General features: G+C 36.8%; 1 protein-coding gene across 6 annotated transcripts in view; it reads right to left on the reverse strand.

Moving 5' to 3' along the window:
- The window catches only part of LOC122810242 (carbohydrate sulfotransferase 5-like), a 439379-nt gene that overhangs the window by 288751 nt on the left and 135991 nt on the right, over nucleotides 1-14637 (reverse strand). For all 6 annotated transcript variants that reach the window (XM_044081766.1, XM_044081764.1, XM_044081765.1 and 3 more), the window contains exon 2: nucleotides 9258-9305. The gene's annotated coding sequence lies outside the window, so the exon portion shown is untranslated. The remainder of the gene's footprint in view (nucleotides 1-9257; nucleotides 9306-14637) is intronic.

Below are 14637 nucleotides of genomic sequence, written 5' to 3' on the forward strand. Positions count from 1 at the left end.
GAATTCTCACATTTAAGACTGATGGGCTAGACATTAGACATTAGGAGTGTTAAAACTGATTAATTAGTTCAGGACCATGCCAGCACTTCAGCGAAAGTGGGCTTTAAGGGTCAGGCTATGAATACTAGCCCTGAAGTCAGACATGAAGGGCAGCCTTTTGGTGTGATTCCTTACTCCCAAAACACATCCCACTGTTTTGAGTTTGTTAGTTTGGTATGTTTGAAGAGATATGAAATTGTATCAAGAAACTCTCCCTACTGTAGTTGTATTTCATCAGCAATGGCAAGGATTGTTAGGTCCTCACATTTATTCCCATCTACAATATGTGCTTCCCAGTGATTTTGTTTTTAAGGTAAAAACTCACAATTATTTGGGAAGGTACTTCTCCAAGGAGATGGTTGTAGATGCACTGAATTGGATGGCTACTAAGATAAAGAATGATGAGAGAAGCCATGGATATATTCATGTGAATATGATAAAAAAAATAGGAGGGGATGGAAGTAAGAATGGATCAGTCATGGGACTAAAATGATATGATAACAACTTATGTGAATGGGGGAAAAAGCCCTACCGACTCATTTCGCAAAAACAGATTTTTTCTGTGAGAAAAGCCTGCTACATAAACCAAACATGGACTGTCACCTACTGTACCCCAAAATTTAACATAATGAAGCTGATGGATGTTAGAGCAGTTGCCAGCCTTAACTGTAGTGACTTCCACTGAACAATTTACATTTTCACCAAGTGCAGATTATCAGGTGCTTGGCGATCATTCTTACAGTAAGAATACTATACAGGGAAGACTGAATATTGACTTCAATTAAAGGGGAAACAAGGCAGGGTGATAATATATTTTCTTTCTGTAAGTCTACACCCAAATTGAACCCGAAAATGGCCCATGTTAAAACAACTGCTCTCCCCTACTTAACAAATGTATAAATGAAATACATTTTCAGCTGCCATCAACCAAATGCAAATTTAAAATATGGTGGCTCCAGGGTTTTCTATAACCTGGTCATGTACTTTCATCTTCTTAATGTTTGGTTACTCCAAGTACAGATCCTTAAAGGATGTATTGGCTGTTGTGATGGTGGGTGCTGCATTTAAGGGATGTTATCCCCTATAATAGGGGCTTAGTTCTCATTCTAATATCATTATGTGCACGTGCAGTTTTTATTTCTAATTTGTATGAAGCATAAAGCCTAAGTCTTCTTAAATTATATAGCTAATGAGGTTGAAAGAGTTAACTCAGGGACGAGTAGGTCTGCCAGGGATTTACAGACTGAGTGCGTATAAGGTTAAAGTGCAGAAATATAGGCAAGAAATAAAATACAGCAGTTTCCCAAGTAATGATAAACCTCAAATTTTAGGTACTTGGTAGCAAGACACCATCAATATAAAGTTGGGGTAGATGTTCCAAACAACTGCTTTCAGTCTCTAGAAAGTAAAATGACATTATTTATATGGGATGAAGCCTGCTTTACAGCTTTGGGAATTTGCAGTATATACTATATGAATATATGAAGATAATTTTCTGTTTGCTAAAAGTGTGTGAGGGAGACACTTCTGATTTGTGCCTGTTAAGTTAGTGGATACTACAGAGCAGTGGACCTACCTTATCAACAGATACATGGCATTTGCCTAAAACTGAATTGGATGCAGATTTCAGTTAAGATTCCATATTTCCAGCTGATTCATTGCATTTCAAGAGTGCTTGCAACATAAAAAAAATACTCACAGGTAAAAGTACGCAAACTTGTATTATTTATCATGGTGAGGAAATGTGTAGCATTTAATATTGCCTCCCTTTTAATATAATCTTATTTTTAAGGAAAGCAAAATTGAAACAAAAAAATGCCAGCAAATAAAATTAAGGATTGAAACACACTGGCCCATTATATACAGCTAATTCACAACTTTTGTACTCATATCCAAGTCCTAAGCTATGCACTCTGATAAATCTGAATTTTAAATAAACAGAGATTTCCTGAACAATCTGACTCATTTTTGTTCAGGAAAAATAAATTACATGTTTATAAATTTATAAATTATGATGTTTTATGTTGTAACTGAATCTGTATTGTAATGAAAGGATACCTTTGCACATTATACAAATAATTATAAAATATTACCACAGCATAAGGAAACATGAGCATACCACTCAACTGCCCAGATTTTTGCCCCATACTTTTAATATGTTCTTCATAAAATTTGTTTTCTGGCAAATCATTGAGGAATGAAGTCACTAACTAATGGCATACATTTGAAGTTTCAGACTTCATATCTTTCAGAAAATGCATGGTAACAAAAGCTGTTATTCTAGCAACTTTCTAAATTTATACAAGCAATATTTAAAAGCTGCCCCTGTTTTGGGGGCCTTTGTCCTCCCAATTATTTTAGTCTTTGACCAGATTTCTTGCATTAAGAGGCTGAGTGACTTGAGGTATGTCATGCTTGTTGAAAATAACATTCACTCGCATACAGTCCCATTGCTTCATAACAGAATAATGTTGACTGGCCTTACAATGGAAAACTGAGCAAAAGGAAAAAAAACACGTGACTATGATGAACAATTACTTAAATTGCCTTTATATAGTTAGATCTTAATTACCTTGGTACCCATTTCTTAACTGGTGATTTTAGCCATGATTGGAAGAATTCTGACTAATTACAGTTGTAACATATAATTAGATTAGGGTTAACTCAGATTACTCAGGAAATTAGCTGATATAATATTTATCATAACTGCATATGGTCTCTGAGGACCTTTAATAAGGCATTCTTAAACAGTCCAAATTTACCTTTATTATCTTCCATAAAATTATCACATTTTTTTAAAGACTGCTAATAAAAAGACATTTTAATCTCATGAGGGATGCTATTACACAACCCCAGCATCATCTGTGACACAAATTGATCCCTCTTTTTAGTTTTAGTTCTCCTTATTACATAGTTTGGATGGGTCTATATTATAACATTGAAGTCTTAAAACTTTGAATGTTATAATATCGAATCCTATGCACTGAACACTGAAAATAGTGAAGCTGCAGAATATCGAATACTTTCCTAGGGAAAGTATTCAGTGGACCGTTTCTGCAGCTTCACTATTTCCTCGACTGCGGAGCCAAGGTTACTGACCAGGTTAAGGTAAGTGTGCGAATGAAGGTGAGTGTGCGATAGGGACCTTAGGGTTAGGGAGAAGGTAAGGTGAGTGTGCGATAGGGACTTTAGGGTTAGGGAGTGGATAAGGTGAGTGTGCGATAGGGACTTTAGGGTTAGGGAGCGGGTAAGGTGAGTGTGCGGTAGTTACGGACCTTAGCGTTAGGGTTGGGTTAAGGTAAGTGGATAGCTAGTAGTGTATGTATGGTTTAGTGTAGGGTTTTGTGAAGTGCATGTGTGTGGATTATTTATTTTGGTGTGCTTGTGTTGTGTGTATGTTTGTCAGAACAGCAAATTTTTTCCTAGGAAAAAAATTTGCTATTCTGACTTTGATTTTATGGTATTTCGATCTAATGGGTTCGATCTTATAACATTCGAAGTTTTAAGACTTCAATGTTATAATATAGACTCAGTTTGGACACCCATCCCTTAAATTAGTTACTAGAGTCAGTCCTATATCATTCCTCAACACATCATTTGTCAGTGCTTTAAAGTCAGTGCACAGCTTGCCTCTGACCAATCTGCATAATAGCCTCAAAAATGTTAACCTTTCAAAGTATATCAGATGATTTATATACCTAATTATTTTCGTAAATTGTCTTTGCACTAATTCCAAGATTACCTATGTATGAATTATTTAAAATACAAAGGGAAATATTGTATTCCATCACTGACCTGATCATAGAAATAAATGCATTTCTGAAAAACCTATTTCTTGTCTTTAGTGTACTTAGTATAATGTCAGAGTGATTTAAGGCTTTAATTTTAATTTCATGAACATTTTGCTTGAAAGTCATATCTTTTTCTATAACAGTACCTAAATCTTTGCAGCTGGTGCAAGTTTATTAACTGGATATTAGTCACATAATAAAAACAATGTGATCATTTTTGAATAATGCCTGATAATATTGGTAATCATCAGCTTCTTCTTCTTTCTATAATTTAAGGTACAATCTTAAAACAAATGTTAACCATGGTATATGGAAATCAGATAAACAGTTAAATCAGCTTCACCCTGTAAATTGCTTCAGACTGTAGACTGAATCAAGTTCTATTATATGATAAAAGCAGGAAGATAGGAAGCTTTGCATGTTATTATAGTCAAGCTGCTCATTTACTGTCTGCTTTCTGCAGGCCAACAATTAAACAGCCTTTCTGTCGAGCCACAAATAAGTATCAGAATTAGAAATATGTTGAAATTGAAAAGGCTTTCTTCAGACAATGAGAGGAATAGATCAAGTGAACATTGTCTACAGTGTGTAGAGTGCAAGGAATTCTGTAAAAATAAATTACAAGATCTAAAAAAATAGATTACAAATTAGTGGTTGGTTAAACCTGTCATTCTTCCAGACTAATGGTGTTCCATTCTATACAGATTATTTTTATTGATAATGAATGTAATGATTATTTCTGTACTGCACAAAATAATATATACTCTTTGGGAATGTAGAGAGTTGCAGGATTTCTTTTTCTTTAACAGACCCAGAATAATTGTGCATATAAAATTTAAGAAAGGGTTAATGCAACAAGTAATCAGAAATTTTCAGATGGTTACAGTTCGGTAGGGTCTGTGGCATAAAGAGATATAGCCTTGACTCTGTCCATCCAGAATGAGAGCTGTCCGGGAATGAATAAGGATTGCCAGCATTGAGACACTCACACACACCCACACACTCACATCCAACCCTCCCACACACACACACACACACACACACACACACACACACACACACACACACACACACATACACCATCACTGGAGAGAGATCAAATTAATCCCACTGCTTGAGCAACACTCCACAGATGGAGTTGTAAGCAACGTTGAACTACAGTAGATGAACTGGTAAGCATGGTCTATGCATTCTAATCAGGGGTGAAAGCAAGCTGTAGTATTTGTCCGCATCTCTAGGCCTGACATTGCTGACTGAAATGCACCTGCAAGGTGACATACATAAAGGATTACAGCATTATCAGAAAACCAAACCAATCTTAGATGATGAATCAGCACAATCCTGACTCTTTTCCCCCACTACTGACCTAATAAGATAGAGTGGTCTAATAAGGCAAAGCCTGTTTCTGAGAAGTATGATTTCAGTTACTAAATAGCTATGTGTAACAGAGAGGAGGAAATGGACACTCATCTGAGTCTGGGGGACTCGGGTGGTCAAACCTGGGGAGGAGAAACAGTATAAAAAATAATTACTAATGTTTTTAGATTAGAACATTAATAGTGCAACATATTTAAAGCCTTTGAACATTTTAATTTAAGAGCAAAATATTCATTAATCACCTTCAAAAGTGTATCTCTTTCCCAATCAGAGTATGGATTTCAGTAAGGTCATTGTACTGAAACAGCATTGTTCATGTTCTTGCACTTGCTAATATAAAGCTTATGAAAACATTCTGTATTCTGTTGCTATACCTTGTCATTTGTTTGGGGTATATTGCTATGCAGACCATATTGTGGTCCTTGCTTGCTTGGGGTAGATGTTGCTTAGCATTTAGGCAATGCAACTCTTACTTTAAAGTGAAACTTATCTAAATGAACAGGAACCCATTTAGGTAGCAGTTTTAGTGCAAGGGTGACAGAATGCTGCATTTTTGGACCTTCATTTTGTATTTGTTTGATAAATAATGTCATTTGAATGTGCTGTGTTGGGAGTTTTACAGAATATTCAGATGATTTGGTATTATTCATTACAATCTGGACTGTCATTACACTTTAATAAACTTTGTGCGTGGCTTTATTGAAAAGGTATGATTCTTAATTTGAATAAAGCCAATATCTAACAGTTTCTGCACTTATTCCTACTCCCCCCGATAATCCAATGGAAATACCACATACCACAATCTTCCCAACCATTACTAGGGAACAGATCATCAATGCACTTTCCAAGGCCAAAAACACTGCATCAATGTGCTGCAATAACATCCCAGGAGTTTAATAAATATCATGAAACATGACCTCTCTGGTCCACTTGAATCACTTTTCAACTGGAGCCTCCAGTCAGGTTTTGTACTCAAGGATTGAAAGATGGCTACAGTCATCCCCCTGCACAAAGGAGGTCTAATCACTGATCCAGGTAATTACAGGCCCATATGTCGTATCAGCCTCATATGTAAGGCCATGAAAAGAATCATCATGGACATGATAAATAAGCACATAGTTAACCTGCAAACAGCAGAGCCATCACAGTTCAGCTTTATTAAAGGGAGGTCATGCCTATTAAATCCGGTGGACTTTTTTTGAGAGGGTCACCAAAGCACTGGATGAATGTAAGACTGTGCAAACAGCTTACCTTGACCTGGCCAACACTTTTGATACAATACCCAACTCAGGCATTATACATAAGCTCACTAATTTAGGTATAAATCCATTTATCATCCACTGGATAGCAAACTGACATAGGACTCAGGAGGCCTAAATAGGTGGCCACCTCCACCAATTGGCCAGTCACTAGCAGAGTCCCCCAGCACTCCATACTGGCCCCCACTCCATTCTGACATCTAGTTCTCTGAAATGGAAGCAAATGATACAGGTTTATGACTGACTAAGTTTGCAGATGATTGCAAGCTGGGGGTTATCATCTACTCCTCTGCAGATACTATAATTCTTCAAGGTCTATCTCTGACTAGCAAATGGTGCCAGAGCTTTAAACTCAATGTTAAGAAATGCCTAATTGTACCCTTTGGGAAGTCAGCCATCCTGGTTAATTGCCATGTTGATAATATGGCCTTAAGATGTGACCAAGTGGTCAAGGATCTTGGTATGCACATAGACAGTAGCCTAACCTCTGACCACCATGTGGCCACAGTGGTGAGGAAATCTTTTTATGTTATGCAACTTATAAGTAAGGGCATGGCATCTTGGTCCAAAGAGGTCATTATCCCATTGTGCTCCACCCTTATGAGACCAATCATAGAGTATAATGTCCCTTTGGTATGTACCCAACCAGGCATATGCAGCAACTAGAGTGACCTCAGATATTCCTTACAAAAAGAATACAAGGTATAACAAACCTGCCTTATGCAGAGCATCTGAAAGCCCTTTCCCTCTACTCAGTCTCCTATAGATTGGTGAGGGGTGATCTATGCCTGGATTACAAGTTATACACAAACCCCACACTTAAGAATCTCGTACATATTTCTAAGTCAAAGAGTACCAGAAACACAAGGTCTAGGGATCTGAATTTTGTCTGTGACTTAAAGAGAACATGCTGGAGAGACAGATATATGTCTGAGAGACTGCCCTTCCTGTGGAACAGGTTTCCATCCATGTGAAGCTGGGTTTGTTTATTAGTGCAAACTAGACCAGTGGATGGTGAATATGTAAAGGTAGCTTATAAATGCCTAGCTCTCAATGTCCTATTGAAGTACAGTGCATCATTATTCTTTCAAAAAACTTGGTTAGGCTTAGAAAGGCGCCTGGGTCATTAGCCTAGTAACAATCTATGAATCAATGAATCTAAGTGAGTAAAAGTTCAGGTGGAACATTCTGGAATAACTTACTAATTAGATATGCTTACTCATGCTAGATTCTTATTTACCTTTTACTGGCACAATGATTAGTCAATTTAAATTCTGTTTTACAGAATTGCTATTCTTAATAAACCAAGTTATTTATCAAGTCAAAACTTGGAAGCAAAGCACTGTTAAAATCAGTTTTACCTTATAGTTTGTCTGCAGTAAACACATTGTAAAAGCTTGGAAGTAATATATAATGCTGGTTTCAGACCTGTTGAAAATGAAATCTGGTATATACATTGTAAGTTATATAAGTTGGCTGCAGCTCCTCATTGAAAAGTAAATATATATTACAAGCTTATTGCCCTTCCTTTTTATTCTAGCTTTTCATGATTTGATTTGTTACCAGATTGGATTATGCAGTTCATTCTGTCTTAACTAAATCACCCACTTAGGCATTTGGAGATGTGACATTGGGCTATTCTTTACTTGAAACCATAGCACAATTTTGTGTAGTGCTTTGAATATCAGAACTTTAAAAACTTTAAGCATGTTGGTTTCACTCAAAAGTCTTAATCTGCTCAGTAAGTTGCAAACCTTTCCTTTCCCAATTCTCATTCCCCAGTTATATTTATGAGACCTTATTTCCTATAAGAAGCAATGACTGCAAGATCAGACTTCATGATGCTACTGTTTTGACCCTTACAGGAAATGTAGTTTTTCCCCATATTTGTGTGACCCTGGAGTTCATATAATTAAGTACGTGAGGAGAGGGAGTTACAATCATCCATACATGAAGTGAAGAGGGCTTTAGATGAATTTCCTTTGTCATCTTTGGTAGAGTATTTTGAACAGAAGAGATTGTATTTGGCATGTCTTGAACCAGTGTCTTTAGACTTGATCCATTTCATTTGCTTACAGTACACAGGAATTTTTTTTTTCTTATTGAATGTGTTTGGTATGGCGGAAGCGTTGTTGCCTCACAGCAAGAGGTTCTCCTGTTCGATTCTCAGCTGGAGTGCCTTCTGTGTGGAGTCTGCATGTCCTCCCCGTGGTCGAGTGGCCTCTGAAAGACATGGGTGAATGGGCGTGCCTTCGCTGAAAGTTGGGCGTCGGGCTAGCAATTCGGCACCATAAAAATCTACTGCCAATCATTAGCAGTCAGGAGTTCCTCTGTCGCGACCCCTGACTGGGAAAAGCCGAAAAGACAAACAACATTGAATGTATTTTCATAATGTTTTTCTATGTTACCTGGCTGTATGAAAAGAGGCATTTGCGTATGCTGTAGAATAGTATTTAATAAACAAAAATAAAAATAAAAATAAATTTCCCAACACAACAATTTCTTTGAACCACATTAGAATCATTACAGTTGCCACATCTCACATTAGGCTAGGATAAGTTCCTCCTACCTCTGAAGGGGATGGTGCATATTACTTTTTTCTTTGCTTGTGGTCATAAAGAATAAAGACATGTCATAAAAACGCACTGTTAAAGTTTTGGGTTTAACATATTAAAAACTGTTGGCAAACTGATCTTCATAAACAAGCAGATCTGAAAGTCATTCACGTACTGGTTCAGCCCTAATGATTGAAAAATTCCATTACTGTTACTTAAATAAAATCAGATCATACCTTCAGTGGTTTCAGTGGAAGTCCCCTCACATCCAGTCACAGCAGAATCTACACATAAAAGAAAACAAAGAAGGAAGTTAAATTATAGCAGTCATAGCAAAGGATAAACAGATGTTTAAATCTTAGTCACTATTACACCACAGTGCACAAAAATGTAAAACATAATGAATAGTATGTGAAAATCTACTGATATGCTTTCATGCTGATTCAAATAAAGGTCATTTCTTGGTAACAATTGTAACAAGGTGTAACTGGTCATCTTTAGTACATTTTTTCTTGAGCATGACATGTTACGATTATGGTTTAAAGAACTTACAATGTCTACTGCAGTATAAACTGAAGTATGTTATATACATTAGTACACAGCATGCTAAGAGATACCAAATAGCCCTTAAACAGACAGCAGATGGCATTTGGGAACATCTGAAAATGATGCATTTATTTATGTGTTTGTTTGTTGACAGTTGTTTACAAAGAAGGAACAACTGGGCTATAGTACCCATTTTCAGTAGACGTCCAGGGAGGAAAGCTCCATAAAGATAAAAAGTAATATCTAAGTATACAGATTGAACCAAAAAAATGTCAGGAAAGATGAGTAAAAATTACAGAAGAAAATCTGTGTATAAAATAAAACATGACTATATGAACTTTGCAAAGTGATTAATTAAAATATAACGGGTCTATATTGAATGTTAGAACATTCAAAATTTCGAGTGTAATATGGTCGACACCATATGATCGAATTTTTGAATGTTCAAACATTGTAACAGAGATCTCTGTACAGCGCAGAATGGGAAGATTTCCCATTTCTGTACTGTAGTGTGATCTCAGAGTTGGTATAGTTAAAGAGCGGGGGGTGTGGGGGGTGCAGGGGGGCTTGCCCCACTGCTTAAAATGTTCAGGTAGGTGTTTTGTGTAGTTTATTTTTTTTTATTAGATATTCGAACTTTTCAAAATTTGATCATATGGTGTCGACCAGTTGACAGTCGAACGTTCAAAACTTCGATTACCTAATATAGACTCAGTATAATTATGCATGCTTTGTAAAACAAACATAACTATATATAGTATCTTGAATAAATATAACAACAAATCTGATAAATTTAAATTGTTAAAGACCAAACAGTGGTAATACTGAAAATAAATAGTAACATTAATAGTAAGAAGAAATGTATAGAAACATTGCAGTAAGAGGTTTGCCTCCAGATGTAATAAGTATTTGCATCTCGCATGTGCACTCATTCAATGGTAAAAGCAAATTGTTATCAGTACCCATGTGGGAGTTTAGTCATGCTTTAGGGTGCCTAGTGCAAGATGTCTGACAACAGATGGGAGAGAGACAGACTGAGGGCTCACATTTAATACAGAGATACCAGGAGGCAGACATTATGCAGTGTTATGGAACCTGATAACCCTTGGTCTGTCTAGGAGGGGAGGGGAACTTATATGATACATAACTGGAGAGTAAGGCAGGGCATAGTGCAAAAACGGTGCAACACAATTTAATACAGTACAATGCAGTAGCTGTACGGTATATAAAGGAAGAATGAAAACATTTACAAAACAAGGTAAAACTGCACAATACAGTATAATATGATGTTGTAGAACACAGTGTTCAACATAGCTCAGTACAGTACAACCTGGCTCAGCTCAGTACAGTACAGTACAACCTAGCACAGCTCAGTCCAGCACAGCAGAATGTAATATATTATTACAAAGACCAACTGAACAGCAGGCATTGATACATAATAGTATAGTTCTGTACAATATAAGATAATACATTACAATGCAATACTCTGTATACAGTACTACTCAATGCAGTGCAACCTAATACAGCTCAGCACATTACATTATAGTATTACAAGCACCAACTGAGTACCAGGCAATGATTCCACAGTACAATAAACCAGTTGTACTACAGGTGTCTAGAGAATGAGTGCCTATACCGCAGGCAGGAATATTACAATGTGGTCAATAGAGTACTAATTATTAGTGTACAGTTGAGCAACAAACACAGATGCCACAGCACAATACTCAGCAGACACAACTATCTCTAAAACTGCATGTAGTGGTTAATACAACAGACAAAATGTCACAAAACATTGTAAGGTGAATAATACAACAGGCAAAATATTCTGAGAGATGTTAGATACAGGTGCTATAACACAGTACTTGAGCCACCTGCAGCATGCTCGTGCACTGCAGTAATAAAAACATTGCAGAAAAGAGAAGCAGTGCAGCAATATGTGTGATACTATTACATGGCTACAGTGTAGCACGGAAATAAACTTTCACTAACAGCAAGACTACAGTGCAGCAAGGCATTAATCACAGTCACAGCCAAGAAATACAAATCAGGGAGCAACAAATAGCAATGCTAAATTCAGTATTACCAGCAGACAGAAAGTGCCTCAGACTGCCACTGCACTCAACCAGGTGCAGCCATGTGAAGGCAAGCATCAAAATCTTCTAGTCCAGAGAATAGAGTTTAGGAGGACTATGGCACTTAGCAAGAAGAGTACTTGCTACTGTCAAATGCACTATGATACTATTTTGTATATTCCACAAACCCACTTTGTTAATTGTGCCACTTCCCAGATGCTGTGGGGAAGTTTTTCTAGTCAAATCCAGCAATAGAGTTCCAGACAAGCTGGATGCATCACAGCAAGATGCTCACATGACAGCCCAGCAGAGCAGACCAGTAGCATCCTCAAGCACAGGTTTAAAGCAGACTGAGAGAGTGCACAGGGCAATAAAAGTTAGCTCTGCTATGCAACCAGAAACAAAAGCACTGGGTACCCCTTCTCTAACAAGGGGCAAATCAGCTAGACTGTTTCAGATGCAACATTTCCACAGATATGGTTTTAAGCAAGCACACTCTAACGGACAAAGTAAGTATAAAAAGGTTAATTCTCAAATGTTGTGGAACAGTTTTTCAAGTTAGATCCATAAAGAGTTTTCAAGGCAAGGTGGATGAGTTACAGTACATTGGCTCCCTCAACATTCAACATACTAGAACAAATTCTGAAACTGCTGGAACCCAGAGAAGAGAATATGCACCTTGTTATGATGGCCTTTAAGGTACTATTCCAGCTGCAAATATTGATTTTAATTATAGTATGTATAACTGGTCAACCTGTGAAAACACCATCTCCAGCATATGATTACACATTGGTTTTAAGTCTGTAGACTTTTGTCAGATTCTTCAGAGTAGAATGGAACAAAAGATTCTGATTCACACACTGAAACAATAAATGTAAAAAGACATACGGATGGCTTCATTTTTATAATGAAAAATTCACCACCAGACTTACATTTTTATAGTTATCAGTATAAATGTTTTTATTCTAAAATATTTCTGAGGCAAATATGTCAGGAATTTAGGCAAGTCTGCTGATAGAATTGTTAATGGATAACTCCATCCAAAATTCAAGTTTCCCTTAGCAGAAAGTAGTTTTCCTTCCTTTCATTCATACCTGAGAGTGTCAAATACAAAGAAAACAACATCTAAACAGTATTCTCAGTGGGTCCTGTTGATAATCATTGAAACACAGTGGAGCAGTGATGACACTCGGTAAATTCAGCATTTCATAAAAGAAAAGACACAATAGGCCAAGACCTACTCTGCAGTGCATCACCCAGTAAGTCCCCATGCAACTATACCCCACCCATGATCCAGTACAATTCAACAAGGCAACATCATTGGTGCACTAGCCAATCACAACAAGGTAATCTATGAGACAACAGCTGTGTCCTACACAATAGTATCTTGCTCACCAGTGCAGTGATTCCCCCTTCCATGCTTATACATTGACCAAAATACTAGTGCTGTAAAAAAAACTAATCTTCTCATAAAGTCGTCTTTTATAGCAGAGCATGTTGGCAATACCATAGCTCATACCAAACCACTCCCTAGTCTCCTGTATGTCTTACCAATTTTTACTAACCTACATTCATCCCAGCTAGCCAAACTGGGGCAATCCCATGATAAAGTGCCCAAATCTACAAGTAACCACATTAAACAAACATCACATGTTTTGCAATTTAGTCCCTTAGCAGTTTGTAACTACTTAATTTAGTGGCCTACACTCACATTAAAACTTCCCATAATATTCTCTATTACCCAAATAGCTGTCCTGCTACCACCTAGCTGTTAAACTGGTACACAACTCATAGAGAGCTGTTATCATTATACCAAAACTTTTGCTCAGTCAAAAATATAAAAAAATCCCAAATGTGACTGCTTTTACCCTCTATACCTTATTAAATTGTAGAACTTTTCTCAACTGATATCATATCTATTCTCAACCTTAATTTAAAATCTTATTAAAAATGTGCTAATAAAATGGTTCTGCATTTGTAATAACCCCATTACTAAGCCCCTCTAGAATAGCTAATGAAATCATACCGATCAACAAGGAAGTCCTACCCTCCTACCAAACACATTACTAAGTCCCCTCCCCTTATACAAAACAAATATAATATTCTCATTTGGGTGTAAATTTCAAATAAATATTTATAAGCCTCACCTGTTGACTGTGCACTAAAATTTCAGAGTGACTATAAACATGAAAAAAACAACAACAAATAACGCACTAACATGGCTGAGTACTGAAAAAATGTTTATTCAAAATAAAATAAAACGTTAAAAGTAAGCGCTTTCACGATTACAACATTGCTTTCATGATGAAGCGATATCGCAAAAGCGCTTACTTTTAACATTTTATTTTGAATAAACATTTTTCAGTACTCAGCCGTGTTAGTGCAGTATTTGTTGTTATTTTTTGATTTACGTATCTTTTTTTACCGCACCTCATCCTGTTCCTGTGTTTTTATCCAATCTTTGCTGACTATATACATATACTGTAAAATAATGCTGTGCTGAATATTCAATAGAAGCATGTGGCATTACTGTGTTGTAAGTACGTACTACATGCTATACTTAACTTGGTGCCTATTAAATTATATATACCTCAGTGTTATATTTTTATTATTATCTCATGCTATGTGTGCAAATGTATATAAAGTCAAACTTTTCTCCCCAGGCCACCCCTGAAAAGATCAACTTTCCTTGTAATCAGATGCAAATAAGTAAATAAATAGACCCCTCCCCAACACTTCCACTATACATCAAGAAATGTACTACCAGGAAAGGACTTCCCTATGGTGCTGGCAGACCTGCTGCCACACTTAACTTGTTCCATCTCCACCCAGTGATGTTGGTGGACTCCCACCAGTTGGGACACATGCAGCATCTGATCTCCTCGCTAGCCCTTTTTGCCATATTTTTGCACTCAGTCTGGCTCTGCGATCAAGCCTAATGACTGTTCTTTCTATATGAATCATACTCATGCATGATGGTGGGGCATAGCGCAGGGCA

The sequence above is a fragment of the Protopterus annectens genome, chromosome 8.part1 (genome assembly GCF_019279795.1).
Source record: "Protopterus annectens isolate FY-2018-M chromosome 8.part1, PAN1.0, whole genome shotgun sequence".
NCBI classification, from domain to species: Eukaryota; Metazoa; Chordata; order Ceratodontiformes; family Protopteridae; genus Protopterus; species Protopterus annectens.